This window comes from Hemitrygon akajei, chromosome 11 (assembly GCF_048418815.1).
Source record: "Hemitrygon akajei chromosome 11, sHemAka1.3, whole genome shotgun sequence".
In the NCBI taxonomy this organism is placed as follows: domain Eukaryota; kingdom Metazoa; phylum Chordata; class Chondrichthyes; order Myliobatiformes; family Dasyatidae; genus Hemitrygon; species Hemitrygon akajei.
In genome coordinates this window covers 21,052,201-21,067,381 of record NC_133134.1, presented here as the reverse complement: position 1 = coordinate 21,067,381, position 15,181 = coordinate 21,052,201, and the positions used below count along the sequence as shown (strand labels likewise).

General features: G+C 43.7%; 1 protein-coding gene across 1 annotated transcript in view; it reads right to left on the bottom strand.

The window, feature by feature from the left end:
- The window catches only part of ciita (class II, major histocompatibility complex, transactivator), a 106,368-nt gene extending 95,581 nt beyond the window's left edge, over nt 1-10,787 (bottom strand). The window contains exon 1 of the mRNA XM_073060352.1: nt 10,728-10,787. The gene's annotated coding sequence lies outside the window, so the exon portion shown is untranslated. The remainder of the gene's footprint in view (nt 1-10,727) is intronic.
- Nucleotides 10,788-15,181: the final 4,394 nt, after the last annotated feature.

Sequence of the window (15,181 nt, the reverse complement as noted above, 5' to 3'; positions counted from 1 at the left end):
GCATCAGCCCTGAGGAAGATGGCAGAGTTTGTCATGGAAATGACGGTTATAATCGATATTTGTACCCAGCTGGAAGTCCAAGAAGTCGTCGTATACACCAGGAAAGCACTAGACCTTTGCAGAGACAAGCATCTTAGATATTTAAAAGCTTCCCAATCCTCTGACTTTCCGCTAATTTTTTTCTATAGTACAAGGACCATAAGCCATAGGAGCAGTACTAGGCCATTTGGCCCATCGAGTCTGCTCCGCCAATAACTGTTACTATTTAAGTAACACTGCAGCCAACTTATACTGAGCAGTCCACACAAACAAAATTGAGAAATAAAAACAGAAAATGCCATTAAGACGCAACAAGTCAGGCAGCATCTGTGGGAAAAGAAACAGTCAATGTTTTGATGTGAGATTTTCCAGCACCTTCTGTTTCTATTTCAGATTTCCACCATTATTGATTTTCATTAACAACGGATGTGCGATGTTGGACAGCTCATTCATTTCAGACACGTTGCACGAGGGATATTATTCCCTTGGATATCTTCTGTTTCTCTTAGGAACAGCATCACAGAATATTTTATTTCTACCCAAGGGTAAGAGGGACCTTAAGTCATTGCCTCATCTGAGTGACTATACCTCTTGCAGTCTAGCACGGTATCAGCAGTACACTGAACTCATATTACACCCGTGTTTGTGAACTCAAGAACCTCTGACTAAGAGGCTGATTGGGTCTCAGCAACATTTGTGAATTTTTAGCTGGTTGCTTCCATCCGTACCACAATCTCTTTGATTCTCCTACAATTAGGCAGGAGGCATCACAGTACAAGAGCAAGGACAGGTTGACTGAGACTTCTGAACACCCTGCTACCACCCAGTACACATTATCGATAGCAGCTCTAGTAACATAATACATTACACGTCAAAATATGTATAACGTGCAGGAATCCCTGGAGGTTAATTTGCAGCTGGAGTCTGTGGTGAGGAAGGCAAATGTGACGTTCGCATTCATTTCATGAGGACAAGAATAGAAAAGCAAGGATGTAATGTTGAGGCTTTATAAAGCAAAGGTGAGGCCTCACTTGGAGTATTGTGAGCAGTTTTGGGCCTCTTATCTTAAAGAGGATGTGCTGACACTGGAGAGGGTTCAAAGGAGGCTCATGGAACTGATTCCAGGATTGAATGGCTTGTCATCGTGAAGAGCATTTGATCGGTCTGGGCTTGTATTCTGTAGAATTCAGAAGAATGAGGATTGACCTCATTGAAACCTATCAAATGGTAAAAGGCCTTGATAGAGTGGATGTGGAGAGGATGCTCCCTATCATGGGAGAGTCTAAGACCAGAGGACACAGCATCAGAATAGAGGGGCGGCCTTTTAGAACAGTAATGAGGAGGAATTTCTTTAGCCAGAGAGTGGCGAATCTGTGAAATTCTTTGCCACAAGCAGCTGTGGCGACCAAGTCTTTATGTATATTTGAGTCAGAGGTTGATAGATTCTTGATTGCACTGGGTATGAAGGGATATGGGGAGAGGAAAATTGGATCAGACATGATGGAATAGCAGAGCAGACTTGGGCCAAATGGCCTAATTCTGCTCCTATATGTTATGGTCTAAAATATATTCTATGTCATATGTGCACCTACAGAATATTTTTTAGTGTCCGCTAATATTATTTTATGTGCTGTATGTACTGTGATTTGCATTTTGATACCAAAGAATGATGATTCATTTCACTATCAACATGTGTACAGTTGAATTATAACATACTTGAATTTGAATGTGAAGATGGACAGCGAGATTGTAAGCCACAAGCTAGAGTACTAGTTCATATTATTTGCTAAGTAGAAGAGGGAAAATCCTGAGCAGCTACTAACTCTGCTGGGAAATCACGTGACTTGTTAAAGCATGAAGAGAGAAAGCAGCTGCATATTGATGGCATGAGTGTTAAATGACTTGTTATGCCTTTGGAATGGACACACCCATTGGCAACCTGCAAAAAAAAAAAAACAATATTTGGGAATAAAATGCACTTAATCTGATCTGTTATCTCAGAATGTCTGAAGCTGTGTATATTTTTATCATAGCATGCTCCAGAAATGAGATCCTGTAATCAGGAAAAAAAAATCATATTTTCCTCAACAAACCATATTGCTTTCAGTGCTGCAAACTATTTAAACTCATCCATCTAGAAATGCAATTGAATTTTATTTTTTGGGATTAGACAATGCTGGTAATGCTTGTCCTTCCTTGAGAAAGCAATGGTCAGCTGCATTCTTAATCCACAGCAGCTCCCCAGCTACTGTAACTGGACGTGGTGCTGCCTCAGAAGTTAACCTTCATGGTATTCGTATCCTGGGTATTTACACCCATGTCAAGGAATTGAACTAAAGGACCTGCTGTCGTTACTTCTGCCAGAGTGAAGGCACACACTCAGTGTTTTAGGAGTGGTTTCTTCCTCTCTAACATCTGATTTCTGAACCGTTCATGAACACGACATCACTATTCATCGTTTGCACTAATTATGTATCTATCTGTGTATATACCTAATTGTTAGTCTGCTTGCTTGTTTGTTTGTTTAATATTCCTACTTATTCTAATTTGTTATGCCTGCTGCCAAAACCAGCAAATTTCATCACTTATGTCAAGGACAATAGATCTGATTCTATTAGGGGAGATTTCCAAAAAATAGACTGATTAGCATAAAGAAAATGGGATGCATTTCCAAGCTAGGTTAGTGTGGAGCTTAGCATAGGTGAAGGTGCAGGGAGGTGGACGTTGGAACATAAGGTGTGGTTTTCCAATGCGCTTGAAGTCTGATTTACAAGAATGCCAGAATGCTGCCTGCATTAGAGAACGTGTTGTAGGAGGTTGGGTTGAGTGAGCTCAGGCTTCTCTTACTGGAGCGAAGGGGGATGAGACACAACTTGATAGAGGTCTACAAGATGATAAGGGGCAAAGATCAAGTAGATAGATGGAGACATTTTCCCAGGACAGAAATGGGTAATATAAGTGGGCGTAATTTTAAGATGATTGGAGGAAAGTATGGGGGGGGGGGGGTGATGTCAAAGATAGGTTTTTACACAGAGAGTTGAGAGCACGTAGAAAACCCTGCCAGGGTAGTGGGGTAGTGGTAGGGGCAGATATGTTAGACGCATTTAAGGAACTCATAGAAAGGCACATGGATGATAGAAAAATGGAAGGTTATGTCCTAAAAATGGAAGGATTAGATTGATCTTAGAGTACGTTAAAAGGTTGGCACCGCCTCATGGGCCAAAGTCCCTGTCCTGCGCTGCAGTGATCTATGTTCATGTTTAGAATGAAAAGTCAGGCTCATCTGCCAGGGAAAATGGTGGATGGGGCTTTGACTGCAACAGTTAAGAGAAGTTTGGTTAGGTGCATAGTAGGGAGGGCTATCAGGGCTATGATCCAGGGTTGATTGGCTAAGCCGAATAATAGTCGGCACGACTGGGGGGTGGTGGGGTGGTGGCAAAGGGCCCGTTTCTAAGCTGCAGTGCTCTGTAACTTTGTGGTAATGCACACAATGTCTTTTAAAATGGAGGATTCCATATTACATATGGTCAAAATGAAGAGAAGTGTTATTAGACAGTGGCAAAAATACCGTAACAAATAACAGGAACTAGACCCACTGACACAAAATCTGGAACAGTAGAAACTGTAGGAATCAGGAGGAAGTTGAGGCAATGCAGGAAGAGGAACTTTGAGAAGCACACACTGGTGCTTTCATGCCAAATAATAAATATGGAAGGGGCACCTATAATGGCCCTGAGTCGGATATTTGCTATGCAACATAAAGGAAAGAAAACTGCAGGTGAGGTCTGCTTTCTATAGAATCTCATATTTGAAAGTCAATATTTCTAAATTATATTTGTTTTTCAGATCCACATAATTAAAAAATATTCTTTGGAGGAAAAAAAAGACTCATTAGGTCCTCTCACCTCAAAGTCACAAGTTTTGGATTGAATTCACATTACTTGGATCTAGGCTGACATTCCCTGCAGGACTATTACACCTTTTAAAGATGCTGTCCTTGAGATGAGACACTAGACCAAAGCTCCATCTACCCCCTCAAGTGGGCATTAAGGTCAGATAACACTGCATAGTGGCAGGAGTGGAAACTTCTCCCGGTAACATTTTGTCATTTTCATTCAAACAATTTACTAAATAAGTAGCACTGAAGGGTCCTGATGAAGGGTCTTGGCCCAAAATGTCGACTGTTTACTCTTTTCCATTGATGCTACCTGGGAGTTCCTCTGCCAATTTGAGTGCATGTTGCTTGGATTTCCAGCATCTGCAGATTTTCTCTTGTTTGTGAACTTACTAAATTCTTTCAAGAAACCATTAAGGCCAAACAAATACTGGAGACAAATTTTGGCAGACTGTTAGAAATCGTCTCAAACATGTTCCCAGGTATTTTTAGAGAGGATGGGGAACTTACGTAGCAACCTAAATCAGCAGCTGAGATGAGAAAATAAAGCAAACTGTGCATCTTGAGGGGTGTTCGGGCGGAGATACATCTCTACCAAAGGAGGTGTAAGGCGCTTCTTCCCTCCGCTAACCTGCAGGTCACCTTTGAACAAGGTATAACACCTGCTCCGCTTGCCCTGCACCCCACCCCCCCATGCCAATCAGGGTTACATGAAGCCGTGGGAGCAGGTGGTTTATGGTTATATGAGCAGCTGGTGCACATCACAAGTTCTGGTTATGCGACCAATCTCTGAAGAGTATTGATAATGGCTGGGGTCACCCACCTTGTAAAGACTCCGCCCAGAAGGCGGCAGTGGCAAGCCACTTCTGTAGAAAAAATATCACGAACAATCATGGTCACGAAAAGACCACGATCACCCACGTCATATGACACACCACATAACAAAGAAACATAGAAAAACAGAAAACCTACAGCACAATATTGGCCCTTTGGCCCACAAAGCTGCACTGAACATGTATCTTAAACATGCATCTTAATTTAATTCAGAACTGGAAGTAGTTAATTTTGCACTAATAGATGATAAAGGAGGATTTTGATTTAGGTTACGTCAATTCAGTAATATTACAGCAAACCTCCAAAGAGATTTACAGGTACTGCATTATAATGTGCACAGGGAATCGTTTTTTCTATGTTAAAGTAATAAAATAGAAGTATTGCGTCATCTACAAAACATCAAGTATACATGCACCTTCAGGTGAAAAATATTGTGAACTGTGACGATGGTATCTAAAGGAAGACCATACATCGTTCTACAGAATTTTGAAGTTAAAATATAATGTAAATCATGAAAGAAATTTTGTTCCATAGGATTCTGACATCATCTCCTATTCCCTTTATAGTTAGGAGTGATTTGTTTCTCAAATCACACACACTAGACCAAAACTTCTCTATTTTCAAATAGTAATTGCTAACTAAGTAAAAAAAAGAGGAAAGGGTTTTTAACATGAAATATGGTGTATAGGACCACGTATTTTCTTAATATTCCACAATTTCTGCAACTTTTTGCTTTAATGGCATTTTTCTTCGAATTGGTGCAAAACTGTAAAATGTCTTTCATAACATTTCCCTTTTCATATGTATGTGTTTCTATCCATTTCTTGTGCATTGTCCTCTTAATGCCACACATAAGCAGTTCTGAAGAGCAGAGCCACACAGCTGTATAGAAACGATATATTGTGTGGTTGTTGAGAATATATGACCCATTTTTTAAAGTGCATTAGAATATGTTCAATTCTTTGGCAAAAGTGAGGCTACTGCAAAAGTTAACAAATGTTATGCTGGTTAGAAGCAAAAATAAAATCAAGAACTGAAATGAAGCCAAAGCCATTTTAATTTTAAGAGTTGCTTGCCATATGTGGCTACAAGAAAAAACATTTTATTGTACCTTTCACCACCTCGCCCCCTTTCAAGTTACTGCAAGGGAATTTAAAGACAAGGAACATCATCCACCTTTTTATATTTTCTATCTACCTACCTATTTATTTGCGAATATATATTTCTTTACTTGTTTGAAAGCCGTGGGTGTCACTGGACTGTTACCATCTTTAGGTCTGTCTTGATCAGAGTAGGACATGGTGAACTGCCTTCTTATACTGCTTCAATCGCTTTGCAATAGGCCTCCGTGGTTTAAACCCATTGGCAATGAAGTACAAATGCCATGTGATTTGGAGGGAGATCTGTTATGCAGGAAAACCACAACCCAAAAGCTGTACCACCTTCCACAAAGGACAATTTTGCATGGACTAGATAGCTTGTCTATTAGAGCAATGACTTGAGAATTAAGATTAACTAGTGAGCAGTAAGGTATTGGCAGTAACTCTCCTGTTCTTCTAAATAATACCTTGGGACCTGAGGACCTTGGTGCCACAATGAGAAACACTAATGCTGACACGGCAGTGTCATCGCTATTTTTGTCCATGATACAGTCCCAAAAAGCGTACATGTAAAGAATGGTCATGATTATACGAGTTTGATACATGAAACTGAGTGGGGCAACTGGCTGAGCTGCTGCCATGTAGTTCAATCTGACCTACTGTGCTGTCTGTATGAACTTTGCATTTATTCCCTGAGATCACGTAGGTTCTCTGATTTCCCATGCAAGGCTTATTGAGAATGTAAAAAGGCATGGGATCCAAGGGGACGTTGCTTTGTGGATTGAGAACTGGCTTGCCCACAGAAGGCCAAGAGTGGTTGTAGACAGGTCATAGTCTGCTTGGAGGTCGGTGACCAGTGGTGTGCCTCAGGGATCTGTTCTGGGACCACTTCTCATTGTGATTTTTATAAATGACCTGGATGAGGAAGTGGAGGGATTGGTTAGTAAGTTTGCTGATGCCGCAAAGGTTGGGGGTATTGTGGATAGTGTGGAGTGCTGTCAGAGGTTACAGTGGGATCAATAGGATGCAAAACTGAGCTGAGAAATGGCAGATGGAGCTCAACCCAGATAAGTGTGAGGTGGTTCATTTTGATAGGTCAAATATGATGGCAAAAAATAGTATTAATGGTAAGACTCTTGGCAGTGTGGAGGATCAGAGAGATCTTGGGGTCCAAGTCCATAGGACACTCAAAGCAGCTGTGCAGGTGACTCTGTGGTTAAGAAGGCATACAGTACATTGGCCTACATCAGCCGTGGGATTGAGTTTAGGAGCCGAGAGGTAATGTTGCAGCTATATAGAACCCTGGTCAGACCCCACTTGGAGTACTGTGCTCAGTTCTGGTCACCTCACTACAGGAAGAATGAGGAAGCCATAGAAAGGGTGCAGAGGAGATTTACAAGGATGTTGCCTGGATTGGGCAGCATGCCGTATGAGAATAGGTTGAGTGAACTTGGCCTTTTTTCCTTGGTGTGACAGAGGGTGAGAGGTGACCTGATAGAGGTGTGTAAGATATTGAGAGGCATTGATCACGTGGATAGTCAGAGGCTTTTCCCCAGGGCTGAAATGGCTAACACAAGAGGGCACAGTTTTAAGGTGTTTAGAAGTAGGTACAGAGGAGATGTCAGGGGTAAGTTTTTTACTCAGAGAGTGGTGAGTGCGTGGAATGGGCTGCCAGCAAAGATGATGGAGGTGGATACAATAGGGTTTTTAAGAGACTCCAGGATAGGTACATGGAGCTTCGAAAAATAGAGAGCTATGGGTAACCCTAGGTAACTTCTAAACTATTTACGTGTTTGGCACACATTGTAGGCCTGTTTTGTGCTGCAGACATTCAATGTATGTTTCTATGTTCCTCCCACAATCCATGCAGGTTGGTGGGTTAATTGGCTACTGTAAATTGTCCCTGTGTGTAGGTGAGTGGTAAAAGCTGGTTGGGAGGATTGCGATAGAAGAGTGCGTAGAATAAAATGGAGTTGGTGGAGGGTTAGTGTAATTGGGTGGTGGCTGATTCACGTGGCAGACGGTCTGATTCCATGCTGTACAACTCAATGACTCTACATTGTACATATTTTGAGACAGCCCTGGTTTCATCAGAGAAGGGTCTCGGCCCAAAAGCTCAGCTCCTTAATCCTCTTCATAGATTATGCCTGACCTGCTGAGTTGTGTGTGTTACTGTGGATTTCCAACATCTGCAGAATCTCTTGTGTTTCTGGTTACATCAACTAGTTAGAGCATTATGAGTAAAAATCACAGAAAAGTAAAAGTGCTGGAGAAATTTGCAAATATCAGAGGCACAAGTTTGATTGTCCATTTCTCAATCTGCAGTGGTTTACAGCTGTTAAAAAACTTGGAATCTTTTCTTTCCAATAATTGCATTCAAGTCAACTCTAGTACTTTATAACCATACATTTAATCTGACAAAAAATTGTTTAAAAATGAAATGTATATAATTTCCTGAAAAGTTCTATAATCACTTTCCCATAATCAGCTCCACACCCTTACCTACAGGGATACTGCAATCTGCCAGCTTTTCAAACTGATACACTTTCAAAATTCAATTCATCCAACCAACATCCACTCTTCTCTCCTGCTCTCGAATCCAAACAAATATTTTTGTTCTCAAAACTTACCCTTTATTTCAACCCTTCCATTTTCACACCCATCTTCATCCCCAAACGGTGGGCAGAACCATTCTCCTGCTTCAGGGTGATCCTTTATCTAACAACCCCCTCCCCCCAACAGCTCCTCAGTAAACACTGGTGGTAAAGTTCAAGTTCAGATTATTGTCATTCATATACATATGTATACCACTAAACAAAACAATATTCCTGTAGACCAAGGTGGACAACACAGCATATGTAACTCACACTCATACCACAAACAGTAATATTACCATAAATACATTATCAAATAATAAGCTGTATTTATGATACAAGTTAAAAAGAAAGCAGCATAATGCTATTGGCACTTCATATGTGATGAGACATGGGTGGTGGTAGGGAGTTCAATGGTCTTACAGCCTGGGGGAAGAAGTTGCTTCTCATCCTAATTCTTGTCCTAATATGATGGTACCTCATGCCTGATGGTAAGGGGTCAAAGAGTTTATTGGACGGATGGAAGGGATCATTGACAATGCTAATGGCACTCCTGATAAGTATCTCTATTGGGTGGAAGAAAGATCTTGATGATCATCTCAGCAGTCCTCGCAGGGACTTGTGGTCAGATGCCTTGCGATTCCCGAACTAGACTTCCCACCCCTCCCCATAATACCCTCCTCTTCCTCACACAAGGAGCTGACACTTATCCTTGGTTCTAAACCAAAAGTCTTGTTCTCATTTTCTCTCTCTCCAAAAGCAAACTCCTCCGTTTCTTGCCTGTCTTCATTCCCAGCATCTTCCCTCCTCCTCCTTTCATTGTCACCCTTATTCCCATCACCTTTCCCCTGTTTATGTTTCTGCTGCAGATCTTTTCCTCTACCTTGTCCTGCAGGATCAATCATTCCCAAGTGTTCACAGTTCAAACTAAATGAAATAGAAAAGTATGTACAATACTGTGCAAAAGTCTTGGGCACATATACTGTATATAGCTCGAATGCCTATGACTTCTGCACAGTACTGTAGTAATTTTATGTATTGCACTGTACTGCTGCCACAAAAAGATCATTACATGTGTGGGTGATGATAAACCTGATTCTGATTTGGGTGTCAATTGTGGACTGAGAGTGGGAAAGGGGCAGAGAGAGGGGAAAGAGGGGGAAGCACCAGAGAGACATTCTGTAATAATCCATAAACCAATTGTTTGGAATCAAATTACCTTGCCTGGTGTTTCAGGGCTGGGTGTCTCTACACCAGCGCCACCCCCACCCCACCCCACCCCCCACCGCCTCTGGCACTCCTTCTCTAACACCTGTCCCACACCCCACCCTTAGTGCTCCACTCTTGCCATTCCCAACATCCTATGCTTTCGCCAGATTTACAAGTTCGCTCTCTGCTCCACTTTGACAAATACAGACAGTACTGTGCAAAAGTCTTAGACTCCTAGGGTGCTTAACACCGTCGCACGTTACGTCACCTAATGAAAAACTACACACAAAGATAGTTCAATGACAATTGAGTAAAACCAATGAACAGTTACTGGGTTTGAAGAGAAGATGACTTCGAGAATGTATAGGGTAAATGTATAGGGTAAAACAAGAACAAAAAAGCAGAACAGGCACAGCATTCCGATTTGGATATACTGTATGTAGGCATTTCTTCATTGTCGCTGGATCCAAACGCTACCATGAGATTCTGTCAACCAGAGCAAACTGAAGTGGCTGAAGAAAATTTTCAATAGCGTGTCAGGGACATATCAGTGACAGGTAATAAACGCCGATCTTGTGCGTCTTAACTATGTCCTATAAATTAAAACATGTTCAACTCAATTCGTTATAAACCACTTCTGCTGAATCTGAAAAGATGGACTTATCGTAATTTCGGAATCATTACTGGGTGTTATCGGCACTATGGTATCGATTTGAATCCCGGCATCCGCGATGATTACACTATTTCAAATCGCTTTAAACACCGACCCTAGGCGGGCAGGTTAGGAAATGCTTGAAGAACGCACGGTCCCAATTTTACTGGATCATCTCCTTCACCTCCAAGCAACTCACCTGTAAAGATGTGTCTCGTCAGAAATTATCATTGACACCCGCTCTTCGGCAGTTTCGTTATTAAATGTTCAATTGCTTAAGATACACGTTCTCAAAACATAATTTACTAAATTGATTCGGCGATGTGTTGTACTTTTCATATTATTTGCCGTTAAGTTTGAGGTTAAAAAAAAAAGCCCATTAATCATTCTGAAACCAGTCTTACTTTTTCGCTGCAGCACCCAATGTTCATGTTCCGTCCTATCCGACGCTTCCTAACTTTTTGATACGGACTGAATAAAACAATTGGTAACCTTGCTGGGTGGTTCCAGCGGCAGTAAACGCCTCCAGAGATCATTGTTCTATTTTTATTGGCCTGAAAATATTTCTGTATTCTTGAAGTTGAAATCCCCTCTGTCCAAAACAGTTGAAGGAAATCCCCAAATTGTCCAGTCGGTCGGCAGTTCGATAAAAGTGATCAATTCAGTTTTACTCATTAGGCATTAAAGTTATATTTGGCTTCCCACGTGCATCTTGCTTTCATAAATACAGTATAGTACCTTGTGTGAAAGGATCTCTGCTCCCATCTCAACATTGTGATAACATTTCAGTGTCGGATTAGCTGCTGCAATCGCTCATGTCCTGACAAAAACTGGGGCATTGCACGATAGTAAAGTCTTCAAAGTTAGGCTTCCGTGTAGATGTGCCCACCCTCTCCTCCCATTCCCCACTCTAACCGCTTCCCTTCTCCCCACCTGCCTATCATCCACCGATCTGGCCCCCAGCCGCCTTCATTTTCTTCCCTGGTCCACTCTCTCCTGTCCATTTCCTTCTTGTTCAGCTACAGAGTCATGGAAAAGCGCAGCCTGGAAACTGGCCCTTCGGCCCATCAAGTCCGTGCTGAACCATTTAAGCTGCCTACTCCGATGGACCTGCACCGGAACCATAGCCCTCCATGTCCCTATCCGAACTTCTCTCAAGCGTTGAAATCGAGCTTGTGTGCAGCATTTGAGCTGGCAGCTCTCACCACCCTCTGAATGAAGAACTTACAACCTACTGTTCCCCTCAAACTTCTCACCTTTCATCCTTAACCCATGACCTCTGGTTGCAGTCCCACCCAGCCTCAATGGCAAAAACCTCCTCGCATTTATCCTATCTATACCACAGTGTTGTATATCTCTATCAAATCTCCCCTCGATCTTCTACGTTCCAAGGAGTAAAACCCTACCCCATTAATCATTCCTTATAAACCCGCAATATCTTTGTACATTTTCTCAGAACTCTTTCAACCTTATTTATATCTTTCCTGTAGGACCGGACCAAAACTGCACAAAATCTCTAACTTTTCCACCTATCACTTCCCAGCTTCTCACTTCACACCCTCCCCACCCAGCTGCCTGTCAGTCACCTGACTGTACCTGTCCCCTTCCCCATCCCCAATCTGGGTCCTTCCCCCTTCCTTTCCAGTCCTGAGAAAGGGACTGGGTCCAAAGTGTCTCCACAGATGCTGCCTGACCTGCTGAGTTCCTCCAGCATTTTACACAGTTACCCTAGATCTCCAGCATCTGCACAAGCTCTTGTGTTTATGTTTTGTTGCTTTTTGCTGCCTCCATCAGTGTATCTTTTGCTTACTTTCTCACTTGTGGACCCTCTCAAACTGGCACACCCAGATTCTCTCTGTTCTAGATACTCTAGGAGGGAGGGGGAGAGGGTGAGAGAGGGAAGGAGAGAATGAGGGGAGAGAGTAGGAAGAGAGAGGGGAGAGGGGGGAGAGTGGGAGAGGGGGAGAAAGAGGGAGGGAGAGGAAGATGGGGGAGAGGAAGGGGAGGGAGGGGGAGAGAGGAAGGGGGAGGGGAAGGAGAAGGGGAAGGAGAGGAAGGGGAAGAATGGGTGGAGGAAGGGGAGTGGGTGGAAGTGAGGGGAAGAGGGGTGGGGGAAGAGGGAGGGAGGGGAAGGGAAGAGAGAGTGAGGGAGGGAAGGGAAGAGAGGGGAGGGGAGAGGGAGGGAGAAGTGGAGAGGGGGAGGGGAGAGGGGAGGGGGAAGGGGAGGAAAGTGGAGAGGGGGAGAGGGGAGAAGGGTGGATGAAGGGGGAGGGGAGAAGTACAGAGAGGTGGGAGAGGGGGGGTGTTGAGAGGGGGGAGAGGGGGTTGAGGGACAGAGGGGACAGAGAGAGAGGTAGGAGGGGAGAGAGGGGTTACGGGAGAGAGGTGGAGGGAGAGGGGGAGCGAGGGGTTTGGGGAGGGGTTAGGGAGAGGTGGGGAGAGGGAGGTGAGAGTGGGGAGAGAGGGGGAGGTGGGAGGGAGAGAGGAGGGGGAGAGGGAGAAGGAAGAGGGAGGGAGAAAGAGGGTGATGGGGTGAGAGAGAGGGGAGAGAGAAAGAGGGGGAGAGGAGAGAGAGAGGGAGAGTGGGGGGATAGAGGAGAAAGGGGGATAGAGGTGAAGGGGGAGAGGTTGAGTGGGGAGAGAAGAAGAAAGAGAGAAGGGTGTGAGAGTGAAGGGCGGGAGAGTGAAGGGCGGGAGAGAGGAGGGCGGGAGAGAGGAGGGCGGGAGAGAGGAAGATGCAGAGAGGAGGGTGCAGAGAGGAGGATGCAGAGAGGAGGGTGCAGAGAGGAGGGTGTAGAGAGAAGGGTGTAGAGAGAAGGGGGAGAGAGAGGTGGGGAGAGAGAGAGGGGAGAGAGGGGGAGAAGAGCGGAGAAGAGGGGGAGAGAGGGGAGAAGAGGGGGAGAAGGGTGAGACAGTGGGGGAGCAAGAAGGTGTGGAGTGAGAAGAGGGAAGAGAGGGGTGAGAGAGAGTGGGGGAGCGAGAAGGGGAGAGAGAGAGGGAAGAGAAAAGGGAGGGAGACAGGGGGACAGAAGGGGACAGAGAGCTGGGAGGGAGAGAAAGATAGATTGATAGAGAGACAAAGGTGTGGTTTCAGGTGGTAGGTGTGGAGGGATTGCTGTGTGTGCCTAGGTCAGTGATTCTTCTGAGTGCAAGAAAAAGGGTAAGCACCGTTGACTGACTGCTGAGGGTTTGTTAAGTCATCTAACTATGCGTTAAGAGCAATTACAGGACTCTATAGCCCTGGAGTGGGTGAGAGTGAGTCAGCTCCTCTCACTCTGTTTGATCTGAGCCAAATACTCCCTTGACCTCACTGAAGAATCATGGCTGATGACTGAAGAAGTGAATCTGCCAATTCATAACAGAAGCCAGAACACTTCTAGTGGCAGTTTTATGAAGTGTTTAAAATGTTATGTGGTTTAAGATTATCCCCAGATCAAACATGTCTACTAATTTTTACATATTACTGTATTGCCAGAAGTTAAAAGCGCATTTGACAGTAAAAGATTCCTAACAGTCGTAGGGGTTATTTTTCATTGCTGGTAATGAACTCAGGTGGCTTTTAGTCCGAAATGATTCAGTGCATTCTCATGCTTTGTGTGGGTGCAGTCTGACTTTGTCTGTAGACATCAACATGATCTAAAATTTGCTGCTAAAAGAGGTACTGTTAATGTGCACCATGGCTTTAAAGAAACCCTCCTCATTTATAAAGCTTCTTTCACAACCAAGGACAGCCTAAAAAGTTCCACTCAGAAGGAAGTACTTTTGAAGAACCGATTCTGAAACAACTTAGGGAAAATAGCATATTTGGATTCAGCAGGCTGCTGCAGAATTACACTTTGACTTCCCACTTAAAACTAATATCGAACAATAGTCAGGAACTGAACCAAATTTATAATAGTGATGAAGAAAATAATTCTGCAGAACTAGAGGTAATTTCCATCTACAGTTTTCAAAGGAAGTAAGTCAGAATATTATTTTCCCCCATACTATAATCCCTTTAATGACTGTGATCTTCTGCTCTGAAGACCAGCTCCGACTTTGTCACCAGACCTGCTCACGTGAGCAGAGTGATTGTTCTTCAGCAAGCTGATCTCCACCTGGCGTAGGCTGCACACCACCCCGACATTTCACCTTGGACAACAGCCATGTCATTGAAGATTAGTGACTGATCCTCCATGCAGTCATGAATTCATTTCCTCTGGAAATCATGCCTCCACACCCTCCAGCCTTATAGCCCCTTAACTCTGTAATCCAGCTTCTAGAACAGGGGTTCCCAACTTTTTTTTAAATGCATGGACCATTGCCATTAACCGAGGGGTCCATGGACCCCAGGCTGGGGACCCCTGTTCTAATCCTCTCAATAGCCACTGGTGACAACGTCCTGGAGGACTCACTGTTTTTATATCACAGACTTACTTTTTTCCCCTATTTTTGATTCTATTCCCCCTCCCTCCAACCAGTTTTATTGGATTTGCATCTGTGAACACCTCTGACTCTCTCCCACACCCTGACTCATTGAGATTCTGGGTGGGTTTATATGGATAAGGAGAAGTGAGTGAAAGGTATGGCTGAATGTAAAATGGATGTCATCTGCTCCATTTGGAATACAGTTTATTGTTACTAAATGAGTTACACCTAATAACTTCTAAAAGCCCATGGACTCTCACAGTTAGCTGGTGTTTAATCCCTCCCACCCAGATTCCCACTAAGACCCCATTCATTCATCTAGATTCTCTGGCTCCATCGCATCTGTTCCAAAGATGCCACCTTTCACACCAATTTTCCTCTGCTATGGTTTTCTATCTGCCTCAATTGGCTGGGCTTTTGACTGTGCCTATTACATCCTCTAAACTTCTGC